Consider the following 20,999-nt stretch of genomic DNA (forward strand, 5'->3'; position numbering starts at 1 on the left):
GTGAACTTTCTCATTCCGCCTCCTACACCAAAGGTTTGCAGGCAAACGAGCCTTTCCATGTCTCCTCACACAGAGAGCCCAAGAGAAGAGCCTTCTGACCCCATCACCCTTTTATATGGCTTAACCCGAGGAGAGTGAGCTTTTCGAATTCCACCCCCAGCTGCGGAGTTTGCAGAAGTGAGCCTTCGCCCAGCAGGCAGGACGGAGATTTCTTCATGCCCTTCTCATAGGCACGCTGCACAGGACTGAGCTTTATTACAGTGACACCCTCCCTGCCCCAATATACACACAGAGGTAATGCACACTGGTGGGTGAGAGGACGAGGGTCCTGATTACTCCCACCACCACCACCCCCCGCCTCCCTGTACCTGTGTCGGTCCGTGTCCTCTTGTCTGTGAGAAGCAGCAGCCTCCTGACCTGTTTGGGCTCTGCTGCCTCACATGTTGGGTGTGAGCTGCCTCAGGTCCCCTCCCACACACAAGCTTTATAGGTATACATGCTTTCTGAGCTGTGCCCTGTCTCTTACACCCAGCATGCCTTAAAGTTCTCTTCTTACAAGCATGCTTTGTAAACAGCAGTGAACTTAAAAAAAAAATTGCCTCAGACTCACAGGCACATATGTATTCAGATGTGTACACAGACACACACACACGAAGCGAGGGAGAAGAATCCTTCTGCCTGTTAGTATTTGTGTTGGACGGTGGAGTGTGTGGAAGAATAAAAACTATCTGCCCCTCTTAACTTAGTGGGGAAAACGAAAGGATCAGGAACTGGAGTTTATCCTTCAAGGATGGCATGGAACTTCTAAGCTTTCATCTGTTGGCCAACAAGATTGAAGACTAAAGAAAAAGCGTCAAGGTGAATATACATTGGGCTCTTTACACTATAGTTAGCGTTGTCGAGCAACTGACACGTAAGGAAAAGAATATGAGAATCATCCTACAGCTGATAAGTCTGCTTGCTTAGTCTATACATTAAAAGCCCTTTATCTTTTAGTTGTTTCAAAGGTTTTGGAACTTTGTTCAAATGATAAGTATTTACATCACAAAAATAGTGTGAATATTTCTGTTTTAAATTTTTATAAGATTCATCAGTAAGCATTCTTCTTCTACCTGTCCCATCTCTGCCTCTTCTTCCCCCTCAGCCCCCCCAACTGTCAATGCAAGAGTGCAAGCCTCTTGAATTGTCCCATCTTTTCTACCTTGAGCATGCAGAACTGTGAGCTTGTTTTTTCTTTAAGCATGCTTACCCAAACACACACAGACACACCGAGTGACCCTGCTGACAAGGTATTCTCTCTCTTACGTGTCCTGTCTGTTGGTGTGTGTTTTCCCACCCCCGTCCCACTAGCCTCTCTCTCTTATCCCGCAGTCCTCTTTCTTTCTTTCACATGCACACGTGCGTAGTCTGCGTATAAGAGAGACACATGAGCTGTCTCATTTCATCCAGCGTTGTAGGACTGGGGGCCTTCTAGTGCTGCCCACCTCCCACCCCATGCATGGCTTAAACTGACAAAATTAACCTTGTTTTTACAGCCTCCCAATGCACGCATTGCTTGTGCTACAGTGTCAGTCTCCCTATTACTCCTTTCTCTGTGCCCACCCCCACACATCTATGACAGCAGCTTGAGCCTTCTTAGGATACATCCTTCATCTTTCTCCCTTCTACTTCCCCGCTCCCTCTCCCATACGTGTGTGCCCAGGAGGCACAGAAAGTGAGTCCTTATTACGTGTGGTTCTCGTACGCGCATGGGCACACACAGCTTGGGGTTTGGTGGTTGGGTGTGCTGTCTCGGCAGTCAGATTACCTGTGGTGGAATCCTGGTATGATCCCTTACCAGCTTCGTGATCCTGGACAAGCGACTTTTCCTCTTGTTGTCTCAATTTCCACAATATATATATTAAAAACTGAAAAAACTTAAATTGAAAAACATTAAAGAACTAAAAGGCACTACCTCCTTCCTTGACCCTAAAAGCTCCTCCAGTTTCTCCCCATTTTGTTGTTCCACTTTACAGAAAAACTCCTTCAAGGAGCTAACTCCATTTATGCTTCTCCCATTGTCTCTTGAGCGCCCTCCAATTAAGGCTTTAATCCTCACCACACCACTAAAATTACTCTTGTCAAGGTCCCTGATGCCTTTTGCACCCCCCAGTTCATTGGACAATCTCGTCATCTTTTTTGACAGATCCACACACAGTTGCTCATTGCCTCTCTCTGGTTTGCAGGACTCCATTGTCTCTCAGTTTATTGTCCTCTTACCTCAGCAGCCTCTCTTTCTCAGTCTCTTTTGATGGCTCCTCTTCTTCTTCCTGAATACTAAACCTTAGAGAGACACAGGGTTTAGTCCTCGGATGACTTCTTTCTACTTCTCATTAGTCCTCAGCAGTTCTCATGTTGTCCTGTGGTTCTTAACACCATCCTATGTGGATGAGTTCCATATTGATATTTCCAGGCTGGGCCTCTCTCCCTTTCTCCCCCTCCTTCATCCCTCCCCCTCCCCCTCCCCCACTTTGTCTGGTTCTATCTTTTTCCTCTCACTGTTCCCTTTTCCCACACTCAGCTTTCCTCTGACCCTGCCCCCGTATGCAGTTTGAGCAAAAGGGAGGCTTATTGCAGCCCCTCCCCTGCCTTCCAGCTACCACCACACATGCATAGTGCAGGGACACAGGCCTGCAGGAAAATGAGCCACCTTATTTGACCCAGGCCCTGGCTTTGCTTTTCTACCTGCCTACCCATGGCTTAGGCACTCCACATTCTTTCTGCATCTTGTTTGGGGCATGTACACACACACATACATACATACAGGTATTCAGGAGAGTGAATCATCTCACCTCCTTTGCTTGCATCTTTTGCCTGGTGGAGGGTGAGCTTTCTGAAATCACTGATGATATGCAGGAGAGGGAACCTTGGCTTACCTTGCTCTTATGCCAGTAAATAAGGCTTTTCTTCTGTTCTCTTTCCATCTCACATCCTTTGCCTGCAGAAAGCGGTACTTTAAAAAAAAATAATTAATTAATTATTTTTTTGGGCTGTGTTGGGTCTTCGTTGCTGCGCGCGGGCTTTCTCTAGTTGCGGCGAGCGGGGGCTCCTCTTCGGTGCGGTGCATGGGCTTCTCATTGCGGTGGCTTCTCTTGTTGTGGAGCACGGGCTCTAGGTACATGGGCTTCAGTAGTTGTGGCATGCGGGCTCAGTAGTTGTGGCTTGCGGGCTCTAGAGCGTGGGCTCAGTAGTTGTGGTGCATGGGCTTACTTGCTCCGTGTCATATGGGATCTTCCCGGACCAGGACTTGAACCCGTGTCCCCTCCATTGGCAGGTGGATTCTTAACCACTGCCCCACCAGGGAAGTCCCAAAAGCTGTACTTTTTGAATCTCCCTCTTATGATCTGGCACCAAAGGGAACCTTCTTAGCAAATTGATCACCTTGCCTCTCCCTCTGACACTCTTGTGCTTTGTTTTCCCACACCCAGACCCTATCATTTTTCATGCCATGTGTGTAGGGTTGTGGACTTTAACACCTACTATAAGCAGGAGAATGAGCCTCCCTGTTGCATACAGCACACACGGAACACAGATCTCCTCCACCTCATTTTCTCACACTCACACGTCCTTCCCTCCATGCAGCACAAGGGGAATGAGACGCTCGCCTATGCCTTGCACAGCCTAGGATTCCTGCCATCTCACTCCCTCATATGCATGCAATTGTTAGCAGGTTGCACCGCCTTTGTGGGGCCTCTTTCTAAACAACAGCATCTAATATTCTGAGCTTTCTTATCACGTGTCCTCTCTGAACGGTCCAGTGTTGTTTCATACATAAAATAGAGTGATGATTACCTTGTAGATATTTTATGGGGATATAATGAGTTAATATATGAAAAGCACTTGGAACAGTGCCCTCTAAATAATAAATACCATATTGGTGTTTGGAATAAAAAGAAAGAGAAAGAAAGAAGGAAAATGGAAAAAATAGGCAATAGTGAACATTCTTGAAGGTACATATTGTGCATGGACACACAGACACACACACTCGTTAAAATGGGAAACACATTTTATATATGGGGCACAGTCACATACATACCTGTCCAAAGTATCTGGGGCACACACACACACACACACACACACACACACACACACACACAGTGTACAGGAGAGCGAATCTCCTGACTTGCTTTCTCTCTTACATGCCTTGAGTGTAGGACCGTTGGCATCTTAACTACCCTCCCACACCCAAGGCTTGCAGGAGGGCCAGCCTTCTCCTCCCTCTGCAGTGCACAAACATGAGCACAAACACATAGACACTGTAGGTGATCCGGGTCTTGATGTACCCCTCCCTCCTAAGCTGTGTGTGCGCTACACCAACCCCCACCATGGCTGTCCCGCTCCACGTGTGCCCCTCCTGGCTTACCCCCCCAGCACTCCTCCCTCGCTCCTTTGCTGCCCATGGGCAACCCCCAGGCTGCTGTATCTCACTTTCTAGAGGGTACCCACACCTTGTGCCAAGAGAGTGAGCCTTTCCCTGCTCCCTCTCTCACATCCCTTGCATGGTGGAGGGTGAGCTTTCTGAAAACCCCTCCCACATGCAGGGTTTGCAGGATGGTGAGCCTTGGCTTTCCTTGCTCTCTTGTGCCTTTACGCATACACATACACACACCTTCAGAAAAGACGGACATGTCCACCAGCAGTGGGAAGGAGGACGACCCTCTGCCCTATGTCCTTTCTCCCATCTCAGTCATACGTAGATCTTGCAGGAGAGGGAGTTTTCTCTTACCTTTATCTTGTACAAAGTGCAGGTCCTCATACTCAGGGATGAGGACAACTTAGAAGGAGGGTGAGTCTTTTGACCTGTTCCTTCCTTGTCAGCGCCTAGCGGGGAGGAGAGAGAGCCTTTTCAGGATTCCCATACATGGGGTGTGATGGAAAGGGAGCCTTCTAGCTCATTCTCACAAACCCAAGGTGTGAGGGAAATTAAGAAGTATCTGTTCCTTAACACATATGGAAGTGTGCATACACGCACACATCCATATAGGGTGCAGGAAGTGGGGTTCCCTCACTATCCCATGCCTTCCCCAATGCACATTTATTTGCACAAGAGGGCGTGTGAAGGTCTGTTTTCTTAGGCATTTCCATAGACATGAATCATAGTGTGAGCCTTCTCTATTCTCTTCCCAGATGCAGGATTTGCAGCTTATTCAGTGAGCCATTCATTCATTCGTTCAACAAATATTTATTGAACATCTAGTATGTATCGGGCAGTCTCCTACGCACAAGGGAAACATCAGTGATGGAAAGAAAAGAATTCCTTCCCTAGTCGGAGGGAGACAGGCAGTGAACAAAGTGAGCAAGGAAAACGCATAGTGTGTCAATTAGTGATAAGTGCCAAACGAAATAATGCCATATGCAGCAACATGGATGGACCAAGAGACTGTTATACTGAGTGAAGTAAGTCAGACTGAGAAGGACAAATCTCATATAATATCGCTTATATATGGCATCTAGTAAAATGGTACAAATGAACTTATCTACAAAACAGAAATAGAATCACAGATGTAGAAAACAAACTTATGGTTACCAGGGTGTAAGGGAGGGGGAGGGATAAATTGGGAGATTAGGATTGACATATATACACTACTATATATAAAATAGATAACCAATAAGGACCTACTGTATAGCACAGGGAACTCTACTCAAGACTCTGTAATGACCTATATGGGAAAAGAATCTAAAAAAGAGTGGATATATGTATATGTATAACTGATTCACTTTGCTGTACAGCAGAAAGTAACACAACATTGTAAATCAACTATACTCTAGTAAAAATTAAAAAAAAAAAAAGAGAGAGGGCTACTGTGTTCTAGGAACAACAAAGAGGCCATTGTGGCATGGGAAGTAGTAAGATCTGATGGCGGAAATGGAAAGCTGATGATTAGTATGTATCTCTGGAAGATGAGAACTCTTGTTTAAAAAATCATAACCATAATACCATTATCACACAATAATAGTTAATAAGTTCTTAATATCATCAAATACTCATTGTTCAAATTTCTAGTTTTCTCAAGAATATCATAAATTAGGATCCAGGGAATTCCCTGGTGGTCCAGTGGTTGGAACTCCGCACTGTCACTGCCAAGGGCCTGGGTTCGATCCCTGGTTGGGGCACTAAGATCCCACAAGCTGCGCGGAGTGGCAAAAAAAAAAAAAAAAAAAAAAAATTAGGATCCAAATAAAGTCCATACATTGCATTTGGTTGATAGGTATCTGAAGTCTCTGAATTATACCTTTTCCCACCATCTATCTTTTTTCTCTGATTGTAATTTATTTGTTGGAAGAAAGTGGGCTATTCGTCCTGCAGTTTCCCACAGGCTGGATTTTTCTGATTGCATCCCTGTGGTGTAGTTTACATGTTGCTTTTCCCTGTTTGTGTTTCCTATAAATTGATAGTTGTATCTAGAAGCCTGATCAGATTCAGGCTTAATTTTGGGGAAGGGGACAGAAGTACGTCTATCAAGAGGCACATAATGATTGGTTGTCCCTCCTTTTGTGATGTTAGTTGCCATTGATGCTCAATTCCTAGAGCCATTATTTCATTAGGTTTGCAAAATGATGATATATTCTCTCTTCATTTATTAGCTGGAATACTTCTGTAAAGAAAAACTTCCCCTCAACTACTGTTTGATTACCCAGTGGTACAGTTTTTATAGAAAAGGCAGGATAAATGCTTGATTTTCTTTATCAGTACTCAAAATAATGAGTTGCCTCACTAGCTTACTCCAAAGAGAATCTTTAAAAAAATTATTATGATAAACTCATGGATTTAAATATATTTGATCTTTCCATTGCAGTTCTTGTCCTCAGTAAAGCTCAAATGTCCCATGTTTAGCCAGGAGACCTTCAACTTGGTTCCTGAGTTCTTTTGACATGGCCCCAGTATTGATTCAATAGCTTCTCTGCTTTCTGGATTGAAAACTTGTTCCAGGCTTATCTCAGACATCTCCTTCCCCAGACCTGGAATCTGCCATGTCTTCAGTAAGCCTTGGTTCCTTTTATTAGACGTGGTATTTGGAGACCACATTCTAGGCCCTAGGGGTGCTCATTGCCTCTGGATTGGTCATTGTTTTCAGGCTTCTTTAATGACCAGAACAAAAAAAAGTTTTTGTCGTTGTTGCTTTGTCTTGTTTCTAGATAAAACATGAGATCAGGGAGTTCCCTGGCCGTCCAGTGGTTAGGACTCCGTGCTTTCACTGCTGAGGGTGCGGATTCAGTTCCTGGTCAGGGAACTAAGATCCTGTAAGCCACGTGGTACGGCCAAAAACAAAAACAAAAACATGAGATCATTCTTACACTTCCAATTCAAAATCAGATAGCAGGGGTTTTACATGCCTTTGTTTCAAAAGTATCATGCTGACTGTTGTGTGGTGAACAGACTATAAGAGGGAGCAAGTGCAGAAACAGGGAGAACGATTGAAATAATTCAGGTGACAGATTGATGGAGACATGGTGGTATTGGTGGTAGTGGTGAAGGTGGTGAAAACTGGTCAGATATGGATCTATTTTAAAGTTAGGGCCAATTGGATTTACCAATATATTGGATGTGAGGTATGAGAGAAAGAGGGGTCAGAGATTAAGTGTTCTTTTTCCTCTTTTTCATGTATCAGTTGGGCACCTGTGCTGACACTGCTTGTGTGAGTGCCTGAGTTTTCTGCTCTGTTCCCCCCTGTCTAATCTTAATACCCAGATGCAGGTACTGTCTTGGTGCAATGTACCTGAACAAGGATTCAGAGGGTGAGTGTCTTCTACACAGAGAAGAACAGCGCCTATCTATCACCTCTCCCCATTCCTTTCACAGATCTTTTTGAACATCTGTTGGATTTGGGAATCTAAGCAAAGCATCAGGGGCCCTGGGCTTACTGTCCTGTGAGCTTGTGCCACAGAATAAAATTCCTCACTCCCGTTAAGCCTGCCTTCACGTGTTCAAGGGGCTGGGAAAAGTGAGATTTTTCTGTCCTTCTTCCCGCACCACCCTTGGGAGCCCTCTCACTTGCTCCTTCTCTGTAATCCTTGGTAGCTGGTTGCTAGTGCTTTCTACACGCAATGCACCTGGGCAGGAATTTAGAGCAGGCTGAGCTTAATCTGCAGATGGAAGCACAGAATGCCGGTATGTCACCTCTCTCTCCTTCCTGCCTGCCATTATTTCATTACCTCCTACTATGTGCCAGACAGTCCGCTGGCTGTAGGGAGCCAGCAGCAAACAGGACACTCATATTCCCCTGAGTATACTGGCTAGTGGGCACATAAAGGAGGATGAACCTCATTTGTACCCACTGCGCAGGTGTGCACACGTGCTAGTGAATGAGTTTTTACTCTTTAGTCTCCACTCGCCAAGCACCCTGCCTCACCCCCAGGACGGCCGGGCATCTACGTAGGGGTGTGGACCTGCACGCACAGAGTCCCACTGGCGGGGTGAGCAGGGATGGAACCTTCCTGCCCTGACCCTGCTCTCTCATACTTCCCAGGAAGAGCAGGGAGCTGTCTCAGGGTTCTTCCCTTGAGAAGTTATTGAATGAAGGTGCACTCGCTTGTTAGTGCTTGCTCTCACGTTCACAGATACACAGATACCAGCATGCTCATACACACCGGCAAGATAGACGGGAGGCCCACACATGGCCAAGTTTCCAGCGTAGACAGGCAGGTGAGCTTTCAGAGACGGGAGACACTGGTGCCTTTGGTTTTCTACTCACAGGGGCAGATGCCCCATTCTCATTCATCCACTTGTATTTTTTCTCTATTTTTCTCTCTCTCTCTCCCCCACCCCTTCCCTCCCCACCCCTCACCACAGGCACATACGGACTCTCACTCAAAGAGTTCACTTTCTGGCTTCTTCTCCTCTGCTACATACATGCATGGGAGACATTCAGGAGGGTGAACCTCCTCACCTGCTGCTTCTCACATCCCTTGCCTGGGAGGGTGAGCTTTCTAAAACGCCCTCCAACATGCAGGGTTTTCAGGAGGGCAAGCCTCAGCTGCCCCATTCTGGTGTGTGGGCGTATGTGCTGCCCCCGCCCCCCACGCCCGCATGCAGAACTTCATGCATAATGCATCCCCAGTACAAAGGCACAGGCCCTCTGCTTCCACCGTTCTTGCAGTTGAACAATGAGCTCTCTAAACGCCATTCCTATATGCTGCGTTTGCACAAGGGTGCCAGGGTGCATCTTCTTGTTGCAGTGGTTCCTCACTGTGCCCCCCCCCCTCACACACACACACGCACGCAGAGTAGAGGAAACTTCTGATGTTTTCCTTCATATTCTTCATATATGATGGGGTGTGAACTTTGTTGATAAGGGAGATTGAGGGAGAAGGCAGACTCGTCAACTCACGCACACGCAAGGAATTCAAGAGAATGAATCTGTTCATCCCCCACCCCTGCAGGTACTTAGTCTCACAGGTATTCAGGCCTCTTCCCTCTCATGTGTCCCTTGCGTGCAGGAGTGTGACCCCCACCCTTAAAAATGCACACTCATTCGAATACACAGACATATAAGTGGAGGGTAAGAAGTACAAGTGACGACAGCCGCGTGACAGGCGCTGCGCTCCACTCTGCGTTTACTTGTCATCCTATTTCATTTTCTTGGCACCATTAGGAGGTAGGCTTTATTGACCCCATTTTTCAGAAAGTGTTGATTCTCTAAGCTCATTCGTGGTGGAGCTTGGATTCAAACCAGGGTAATGTGAATACCCTGAGTCCACGGTTTTCCCAGCACACCACTGTAGTCCCAGACACCAGCAGTGGCAGCAGCTCCTGGGAACCTGTTAAAAATGCAAATTCTTGGGCCCTTCCCCAGGCCTATGGAGTCAGAAACCCCTATAACCTGTGTATTACCAAGCTTTCCAGGTGATCCTGATGCATGTTGGAGTTTGAGAACAGCTGTGCTCGACTGTATGTAGTCACACATTCACACAAAGGATTTGGGGGATAACGAGCCTCAGTGATACTCATTTGTTTTCTATTTCCTCTCAGACTCTCCTCTCCTCCTGGTCTCTTTGTCCCAACGGGTTTATACTTCTTTGTTGTTGTTTTGTTGTTGTTATCTGAGAGAACAGACAAAATATCTGTTCAACTGGACATCTTCAGTGTGAAGCTCCAGAACCTTGTCTTTACTTCTGTGCCACAAGTGAGCAGCTTCTGTGAAGAAGAGTGAGCCCTCTGGTTAAGTCCACGCGGGGCCTTCTGTTCTGGTTCCCCTCTCTAATCCTTGCTACCTGGGTGAGAGTGCTGTCTGAATGCAATGCACCTGGGCAAGGATTCTGAGAGTGAGAGCTTCATCTTCATACAGGACAGAGCACCTTTCCAGCCTCTTTCCAGCCATCCCACCAGTGTTTATTGATCACCTCCTCTATACATGGTACTAAGCTGGGCAGTGAGCCTACAGTCATCAACAAGGCACACCGCTTTCCTACCCTCATGTTGCTTACAGTTGAGGGAGGAGAATGGAGTTCCTCATCAGCCATTACCCCTACCTGCCCCGAGAGTGGGTGGTCACAGAGTGGCCTTCTCATTGCTGCTGTCACCCACAAGTACACAAAATCAGGAACCTTCTCTGATCTCACATGGAACATTCTCTGCCTCTCTATACCGTCACTCATCAATGGATATACATGAGACCAAGACTCTTTGTCATAGCCACACACACACACACACACACACACACACACACACACACACACACACACACACACACACACACACACACTCTCTCTCTCTCTCTCTCTCTCTCTCTCTCTCTCTCTCTCTCTCTCTCTCTCTGCAGGTGCCTGAGCCTTCTGGTCTGCTCCCCCTCTCGAATCCTTGGAACCTAGGTGTGAGTGCTGCTCTAGTGCAACACACCTATTCAAGGATTCAAAGAGGCTGAGCCTGGTCTGCATGGAGAAGGACCGAGCACCTCTATATCACCGTCCCACCGCCTTTATAATATTTGCATTTGCTGTGAGGTGCGCTGCACTGGGTGTTAGAGATTCACTGGTGAATAAGATGGACTGGCCCACAGTCCTCGTCCCTGGGCGCTCTGGAGGGCACATGTGGGAGAATGGGCATCACTCCCTGTGGGCAGGCTTACACCTACGTCAGGGCGTGAGCTTTCTCTTTATTCTGGCTTCCTACGTTCAGACACTGTAACGGAGAAACATACAGTGGGTGACAAGACTCCCACAACCAGTTGTTGCCCTCCCTGAGCTTATAGTTTAGCAGAGGAATGGAAGGGGGCAAAATAGCTCCTTTACTGTACCGTCCTACAGCATGTGCATGTACATTGGTGCCCCCGCCAGATCATCCCAGCCTTCTTGTTAACCCCCAAACACAGCCGACACGCGTAAACTCTCACGTACGATCTGCAAAAGATGCTGCTCACGGTCTGTATTCAGAGGCTCTGTCTGAGAGAGAATGGCCATGGGACCTCGTGCATGGAGATGAGTACACACGCACACGCTGGGGAAAGGGATCAATCCCGTTACATGCACATAGTGATACTTTGTGGGAATGGGACCGTGAGAGTTAACTGTGTACATCTGCACACATACAGGGTGCCAGCACCAGCACTTTCTGCTCTGTTCCCCCCTCTTCTCTTTTGTCCATGGGTGAGAGCGCTTTCTGAATGCGGTGCACCGGGGCAGAGATTCTTGAGGGCGAGCCTGCTCTGCGTGGAGCGGGACAGAGGATATGGACATCACCTCTCTGCTGCTTGCTGCATGCTTGCCTGCCGTCTGTCCCTCATTCATTCTTTCATTTTACAAATAATATGTATTAGGCACTGTGCTGGGCACGGGACACAGAAGATGGACAAGACAGACTTGGCCCCTGCCCTCCTGGATCTTACAGTCCAGGGAGGAGAGTGGACTTTGTCATCACCCATCACCCCTGCATGTACCCAGGGTGAGTGGGCCACGTCAGGGACTTATCTACCCCAGCCCCCAACATACTGACAAGTATGACACTTCTCGTTGCCGCTTTCACACTGATCTGTGTAGGAGAACCTTCTCTTAACTTTAGTTCAATCCTACATAAATGCACTGGGCAAGAACGATAAGGCTCCTTGTTAAACACACATGCAAGGCATGCAGGTGCTGGAATCTTCTGTTCTGGCTCCCCCTCTCTAATCCTTGCTACCTGGGTGAGAGTGCTTTCTGAATGCAATGCACCTGGGCAAGGATTCTGAGAGAGGGAGCACCATCTTCGCATAAGACAGAGCACCTCTGTGTCTCCTCCTCCCCTCCTTTCTGCAACTACCTACTGAGTACCTGCTCTAGCTCAGGTGCTGTGCTGGGTAACCGGCCCAGGGAGAATGAGCCGCGTCTGGTCCCTCCCTGCAGGTTGGAGAATGGACCCCTTTTCATTCATCATGCCCACACGTCCTGAGGGTGGGCGGGCTGCACACTGGGACTTGACAGGGCCACCCCCCACCCCCATCCTGGTCGCGGCCAGATGTGTGTAGGAGAATCTTCTAAGCCTCAGTACAGTCCTACATAAATGTGCTGTGTGCAGGAGAAGGGCCCGACTGGGTGCACACACACGGACATGTGCCCCGGCTGGGTGCACCACCCTCCCTCGTTCAGTCTAGGAGCCCATGCTGTCTTGAGTCACTGCCCCTGTTTAGGACTCCAAAGGAAGGAGCCATGTCTACATTTAGAAGGACAAAGCTCCTGTGCAGCAACTTTCCTTCCTTCTTTCCCTTCCTTCCGCAGATATTTTGAGTGTCTACTAAATGCCAGTTACTATGTCATCACAGAGGATGTAGCAGGGATCAAAACGGACATGTTTGCTACCCTTAGATTCTGGTGGGGGGACTAATAAACACACTATGACACATGGATGCTGTGCACTAACAGGCCACGGTTCAGAGGAATGAAGGAGATCCCTATGTTCCCTGCTGCCCATTCTGCAGACACGAACATGTGCAGGATATGCCAGAGCGAGATTTCCCAACACCCCAGCCTCCAGAAATGCTCAGCGATGTGGACCTGTGTGCAGAGACTCCCGCTTACAGCAAGGGCAGGAGATGGAGCCTGTTGTGCCCTCCCACTGCCACCCCAGCGTGCAGACCCGTCAGCTTTCCTTACCCTCCCATAGATAGGGACTCAGTGAGGGAGGCCTTCTCACTGCTGCTCCCATTCATGCTGCTGTGTGCAGGAGAGAGCCTTGTCTTTCCCTTTCTGTACGATTACATGTGAACACACTGGATGCAGAAAAGTGAGCCTTCCCTGTAAACACACACACACACAGAGCACTCAGGCATAGAAACACAGAAGGTGTGTCCCCTGTACCCAGAGCTGCATCCACGGAGTGTGCAGGATACTAAGTGTCACTGGCAGTGTGCTCTGGCCCGTGTCCAGTGTGCAAGACAGTGAGCTTTCTGCACGCTTCTTCCACAGCCAGAGCCTGGGTGGAAGTCGCCCTTATTTATTGCTTATCCCACACATGCATATGCAGAAAGGGCATGTCATCTTCGCACAATCATAGGAAAATCACCTGTGAGCAGGAGAGTGATGTTTCTTGTACCTGCACACACACGCACACACACACACACACACACACACACACACACACACACACAGACACGAGTGATAGACTACGTCTGAAGAACCCTGAGCCTTCTATTCAGGTCCCTCTCTCATTCTTGGTACTTGGAGACAAATACTGTCCCAGTCCATTGCCCTTGTACAAAATTTCATAGAAAGTGAATCTCATCCATGTTTAAAATAGTAGAGAGTCTTTACATCACCCGTCCCATTCTTTCATTGCTTTCATGTCCATGTAGAGTGGTGGCTCTTGGGACTTCCCTGGCGGTCCAGTGGTTAAGACTTCGCCTTCCAATGCAGGGGGTGCAGGTTCGATCCCTGGTCGGGGAGCTAAGATCCCACATGCCTCATGGCCAAAAAACCAAAACATAAAACAGAAGCAGTATTGTTAACAAATTCAATAAAGACTTTAAAAATGATTCACATCAAAAAAAAAATCTTTAAGAATGGTGGCTCTCAAAGCATGGTCACTGGACCAGCAGCATTAGTATCACCTGGGAAGCTGTTAGAAATGCAAATTCCTGGGCCCCACCCCTGACCTACTAAACTATGGACCACAGCCATCTGCATTCTAACAAGCCTTCCCACTGACTCTGATGTTCGCTCAAGTTTGAGAGTCACTGATTTAGTGGAAGTGCTGGGGACGCAGTGACAAGCAAATCAGCCTCCGAGTGACTTAGCCCGTAGAGGGTGGAAGGGAACACGTTTCCCCATTTCTCATGTACGTGCCCAGTGCTGTGTCCCCGCAAGCTGTGGCAGAGGGTACATGTGCTCATGACTAGAGCCACACACTTGGCAAGCAGAGGAGATTATGTGAACTCACAGCCAAGGCTCTATCAGGGAAGAGCCTTATCATTACTTTTCAGGGTATGCACTTAACACCAGACACACACACACACACACACACACACACACACACACACACACAGTGTGCAGAAGAACGAACTGCTCCTTCTCCCATACCCATTGCATATCGGAGTTGTGAATTCTCAAAGCACCTCCTATGTGCATGGATTACAGGAGGGCGAGCCCCGTCATCGTGCACCTTCTGCTGAACAATCCAGTCATTACATGTGTATTGATCCCTTTCTATGTTCCATGAACTGGGCTGGGAGCATCCTGCTGAATACGGGATAGCTTCTCTCTTTACGGGACTTCCTGTCAGGTGGAGGTGTGTGGTGAATGAACTTCCCCAAGCCTAGAACACAGGCACGCAGGGTGTGCCAGGAATTGAGGCCTCGCATTGTGCCGTGCATACCCATGTGCCCCCGTGCACATGCACACAGACACACCTAAATAGAGACACATTTCTGCCCAAAACTGAAAGGCAGGAGAGAGACTTTGTTAGTATTTACACTTGTCTGCAGAAGCTCGAACTTCCTTGTTGTGCACACACTCAAAAGCACGTATGGTGTGAGTGTGCCTGGACCATGATTTTCACTTCCGCTCCCCTCTCCTCACAGCCTAGGCTGAGTGCCGGCTTTGTGCCGTGAGCTTGCGCAAGGATGCAAGATGGGGAGCCTGGTCTCCGTGTAGGATGAAGCCTGTACAGCACTTGCTTTCCTGTGCTTGATGCTCTTTTAGTCAGTTATTTGTGTGTGCATTTTTTTTTTTCATCCATTTAACACATTTACTGAGCTCCTGCTATTTGGGGGCGCCACGGTGAGCTAGCTGGTCAGGGACGCCAGCCTCACTGTCTAGAGGGCCCTGGGACAGTGGGTTTTCTCACGACAGTGCCTGTGGATGCGCAGGCTCAGCGTGCGGGGACTGGGCTTCTCTGTATCCCCTCACACAGATGTGCCTGTGGTGTGCACGCTCCAAGCCTTCTGCTCTGCTCCCACTTCCCTTGAGCCCCAGATGTGAGCGCTAGCACCTACTCCAGGACCCCAGGCGGGGCCCTTTTCTACAGGTGGAAGGACAAAGCGCCTGTGAATCACCTCTCCTCCCTTTCCCCTCCCCCTCCCTTCCTCAAGTACTTATTGAGCAAGTGTGCTGACACTGGGCTGAGCAATGGGCTGAGAAGATTGATGTGGTCCTTGTCTCAAAGGCTATGTGTAGGTGAGTGGACTTCTGTGCCACCTAATATCCTGCATGTGCTGAGTTTGGGTGAGCTGCGGAATGGGGCTTCTTAGTAATCCCCCTCCCAGGGCACACAATGTGCAGACTTAGGAATAGAGGGCCTTCTCCGTGTTGAGCGCTCAGGTGCTTGAGCCTTCTGCCCTGCTCCCCCTCTCTAATCCTTGCTATCTGGGTGCTAGTGCTGTCTTGATGCAATGCACCTGAGCAAGGATTCAGAGAGGGTGGGCTGAACTGCACCAAGAAGGACAGTCTATAAATCACCCCTCCCTCCTTCCTTCCCTCCCTCCTTCTCTCCTTCCCTCCTTCTCTCCTTCCCTCCCCTCTTCCTTCCCAGTAAGAGTTTTTGAGTGACTGGTGGATATTGGGAAAGCACAGGAAAACAGAATAGTCAGGGATTTGGGGCTCTCTGTCTAGTGGGCTTGCCAGTGTTCTAGAAGAAATGTCCTATTAAATAATGTCTATGTGCTCAGATGTGCAGAGTGCTAGAGAGTGAGCTTCCCTTTTACTCCCTTCCTGCCTTCTGCACCCCGGGTGGCGGGCGGGGACCAGGGCCTTCCCACCCGCTCCCTCCCTCCTTCCCTCCCTTTCAGCCCAGAAGTGAGCGCTATCTCAAGTGTTGTCTCCAGTCAGGGCTTCAAATAGATGGAGCTTTGCCTACATAGGGCAGGACTGGGTGCGTTCTGTGTCCCTTTTTGCCTTCCTGAATATGTACCGAGTTTCTGCCACGTGTCAGGCACTGTGTTGAGTGTTAAGGATACAGTAAGGAATGAGACAGGCGGAATCACTGGACTTGCCCTCTGGTGAGCACCTTTAGGAGAGCGAACTTCAGATCCACAGTGCAGATGGGCACGAATGTTGGGAGTGCCAAAGAGTGAGTCTTGATATTCCCCCAACTCATGGAGGGCACCCTCGCCCCCTCTCCTCTGAGGATGGAGAGGTGTGCACAATTGTGGAGAAGCTTCCTGCCTATAGGATGTGTAGGAGTTTGCACTCCTAAGCTGTCCCTTATCTCCCAGGACCTGCAGACAGGACTGTGAGCTTCCTTAAGATGCCTACCACAGACTCTTCTTGAATTGGGTGGGGGATGAGGGCAGGGGACCCTTCTTATTTCTCATCTTATATGCATACCACACAGTATGGAGATGAGAACAGCCTAGATTTTTATGTTACCATACTATCTGTCTATTTCCATCTCTCTCTGTCTCTGTCTGTGTGTCCCTGTCTGGTTCACCTAGGGCATGCAGGTGCATGTTCGGATTTACTCCGTCTCTCCTGTCCTTGGTACCTGGGCCCGAGTACTCTCAGTGCAGTGCCCCAGTACAAGGATTCTAAGAGGGTGAGCCTTGCCTGACAGGGACAAGTGCAGAGTGCCCTTAGATTACCTGTCTCTCCCATTCATTTATTTCTTTGATAAATATTTATTGAGTGGCTTCTGGGGGGGATGCAGTGGCCTTACTGTCTAGGGGATTTGTGTGAGAATAAACATCTTTATTATCATTGTGTCTGCATGCTCAATGTGCAAGGAAATAAGCCTTGTGTTTCACCCTCTCAGTGCACAGAAAGGTGAATCTTCTTTTTAGCAGACCATTGGAAGCATATGGAAGAGTAGATTTCATCATTATCTGTTAAGTACACGTGTAGTGTGTCGGGACGGGCCTTGTCATTGCAGGTGGGTGGAGGTGCTTGCACGTGTATGTACACACACTGTTCCCATACCTGAGCCTTCTGATTGGCTCCCTTCCTCATATTCATTGCATGTAGGTGCTGGACTTTCTGAACCCGTCATCTATATGCCTGGGTCTAAGGAAAGTGTGCATTGTGATCATGTAGGAGGACCGTTCAGCTTTACATCACTTCCCTCAGATTTGGTCACTCTTCCAGCAATTATTTAGGGAGCATTTACTATGCACCAGCCACTATGCTGGTTGCTAGAAAAACTGAGGTGAACGTAATAGACAGCATTGGATGTTTGACTTTGTGGGCACATTTAGGAGTTTCTTAGAAACTCTTCTTATGTTCTCCATCCACCTTTTGACTACGTACATGTTTGGGTGTAGAGGGAGGCAGAGGGTATTGTGCCAGAGTTCAGAGTTGCTTATCAGCAGCCTGTTTTGTCTCCTGGAAATGAGGGATAGTCCAATGAGTTATGCTATCTGGGATCAATCTTTAAGAGAAAAGAGGGAGGGGATGGAGAATGCAGATTTAGTCTAGCATTTTTCAGTGGCCTTAGCAGTATTCTCCAGTGCACTCTCCATTTCAGCTAGGCTGATCTATTCATTCCTACCTTTCTTAGTGCCTTTGCCCATTGCCCATTACAGATTTATGATTTCAGGTCAGCATAGCAATACAGTATTACAGATGGTGAGAGAGACACAGAGAGAGAAAGAGTGTGATAGAAAAAGACAAACACAACATTTCAATCTTCTTTCTCAAGTTCTTAAATAGGTGCGACTTGTTCTTTCCCAACTTCGCCTAATATACTCTGCAAAAAATGACTCAACTTGTTTAATATGTGCCCTGTAACTTCTTGTGTACTCTAAAACCCCATTTTGGTGGCTGCTCGGCCTTGCTCTTATTTTTCTCAGACTTTACATCTTTCTTGATGCACAGGGCCAGCAGCATCAGGATTCCCTGGGACCTTGTTAGAAAATCAAATGGTCAGGTCCCACCTCAGACTTAGGGAATCAGAAAATCCAGGGTGGGCTCGGGTAGGCGGCCCAGCAGTCTGTGTAATAAGCCCTCCAGGGGATTCTGATGCACGGTGCGCTTGGAGAACCATTGGCTTAAATAACTTTAATACAGATTTCTGTGTTCCACAGGATGATTTTTAAGAGTCAACATTTCCTTATGTGTAAACTGCCCTTTTAGTCTCCTTTGATTTTTTTTAACTTAATAGACTTTTTTTTTTGAGCAGTTTTAGGTTTACAGAAAAATTGAGTAGAAAGTACAGAGAGTTATCATATACTCCCCCCACCCCAGTTTCCTCTATTACTAACATCTTGCAGTTAATATAGTATACTTGTTACAATTGATGGGCCAATATTGATACATTATTATTAACTAGAGTCCATAGTTTATATTAGGGTTCCCTCTTTGTGTTTTATATTCCATGGGTTTGGACAAATGTATAATGACATGTATCCACTATTAGAATATCATACAGAGTATCTTCATTGCCCTAAAAATCCTCCGTGCTCGCCTGTTCATTACTCCCTCCTCCCACACCCCTGGCAAACACTGATCATTTTACTATCTCCACAGTTTTGCCTTTTCCAGAATGTCATACAGTTGGAATCGTACAGTATGTAGCCTTTTCAGAATGGCTTCTTTTACTTCTTTTAGAATGCCTCCATATCTTTTCGTGGCTTGATAGCTCATTTATTTTTATCACTGAATAATATTCCATTGTCTGGATGGACTATGGTTTGTCTATTCATTCACCTACTGAAGAACATCTTGGTTTTTCCCAGTTTTGGCATTTATGAGTAAAGCTGCTATAAGCATCTGTGTGCAGGTTTTTGTGTGGATGTAAATTTTCAAATCATTTGGGTAAATACCAAGGAGAGTGACTGCTGAATTGTATAGTAAGAGTATGTTTAGTTTTGTAAGAAATTGTAGGCCTTCCAAAGTGAGTGTACCATTTTGCATTCCCACCAACGATGAATGAGAGTTCCTGTTGCTCCACATCCTCCTCAGCATTTGGTGTCAATATTTTGGATTTTAGCCATTTTAACCTGATGTTGAACATCTTTTCATATGCTTATTTACCATCCGTATATTTTCTTTAGTTAGGTTCAGATCTTTTGCCCATTTTTTAATTGCATTGTTTGTTTTCTTATTGAATTTTAAGAGTTCTTGGGAATTCCCTGGTGGTCCAGTGGTTAGGACTCCGCACTCTCACTGCTGAGGGCCCGGGTTCAATATCTGGCCAGGGAACTAAGATCCCATAAGCTGCGCAGCGTGGCCAAAAGAAAAAAAAACTTTTTTAAGAGTTATTTGTATGTTTTGGGTACCAGTCCCTTATCAGGTGTGTCTTTTGCAAATATTTTCTCCCATATGTGCCTTGTTTTTTTCATTCTTTTAGCAGTGGCTTTTGCAGAGCAGAAGTTTTTAATTTTAATAAAGTCCAATTTATCAACTTTTTTCTTTCATAGATCATACTTTTGGTGTTGTAGCTAAAACGTTATCTCCAAACCCAAGGTCACCTAGGTGTCACCTAGGTTTTCTTGCAGGAGTTTTATAGTTTTGCATTTTATATTTAGGTCTATGATCCATTTTGAGTTAATTTTTGTGAATGTTGCAGATCTGTGTCTAGATTCATTTTCTCTTTTGCATGTAGATGTCCAGTTCCAGTACCGTTTGTTGAAAAGACTGTCCTTTCTCCATTGAATTGCCTCTTGTTCTTTGTCAAAGATCAGTTGACTCTGTTTGTGTGGGTTTATTTCTGGGCTCTCTAGGCTGTTTTATTGATCAATTTGTCTATTCTTCCACCAATACCACATTGTCTTAATTACTGTAGCTTTTTAATAAGTCTTGAAGTTGGGTAATGTCAGTGCTCTGACTTTGTTCTTCTCCTTCAGTATTGTGTGAGGTATTCTGACTTTTTTTGCCCTTCCATATAAACTTTAGAATCAGTTTGTTGATATCCACAAAATAACTTTCTGGTATTTTGATTAGGATCTTGTACACATTTTATTAGATTTATACCTAATTATTTCATATTTTTGATGCTAATGTAAATGGCACTGTGTTTAGTTTTTTTTTTTATTTTACAATTTTATTCTTGGCCAAACCTAGATGTGTGATTCTAGAGCTAAGACTTAGCACTGCCCTCAAAGAGTTTATAATCCTTGGTGGGTGGGGTGAGGGAGCAGCTTGATCCTCACATTTTACAAATGTGAAAACTGATATTTAGAGAGGCAGAGGAGGAAGGGACACAGTCAGGACTGGGTTTCCTGACAACCAGTCCTGAACTCTTTCCTTCTCTCCAGTCCTTTATGTGTATTTTCCTACTATGCTAGGGGTTTACATCTCACTCCATCAGTTGAGCTTTTGATACTAGGGCATCTGTTTAGGAAAACACTGCCAGGTTCTCTATAAGAGTGGTGTAGAAAGAGACTTCATGACATGATCTATTCCTAGATGACATGCATCGTGGAGAGGCTTCCTGCCCTCCAAGCCCGATGACTTTCTGGGAATCACTAACGTTGTTATAGTTCTCTGATGAGTATCTCTATAGCCACAATCTCCAATTGAAAAGCTTTATTATAAACTCTTTCAACTACCCCAGAGTGGCTGTTCATGATACAGGCAAAAAAGATCGTTTCCTATGGTGTAAACTAATGTTGGAGATTTTCCAG

The 20,999-nt window shown here is 46.7% G+C and overlaps 1 protein-coding gene and 1 non-coding gene across 3 annotated transcripts in view; both read left to right on the top strand.

Annotated features, from left to right (window-relative positions):
- The window catches only part of CLCN5 (chloride voltage-gated channel 5), a 153,673-nt gene that overhangs the window by 72,593 nt on the left and 60,081 nt on the right, over positions 1–20,999 (top strand). The gene's annotated exons all lie outside the window — the stretch shown is intronic.
- On the top strand, positions 19,503–19,575 carry TRNAE-CUC (transfer RNA glutamic acid (anticodon CUC)). The gene has a single exon. It is a non-coding gene; the product is annotated as a tRNA-Glu (tRNA).

The sequence above is a fragment of the Balaenoptera ricei genome, chromosome X (assembly GCF_028023285.1).
Source record: "Balaenoptera ricei isolate mBalRic1 chromosome X, mBalRic1.hap2, whole genome shotgun sequence".
Lineage (NCBI taxonomy): Eukaryota > Metazoa > Chordata > Mammalia > Artiodactyla > Balaenopteridae > Balaenoptera > Balaenoptera ricei.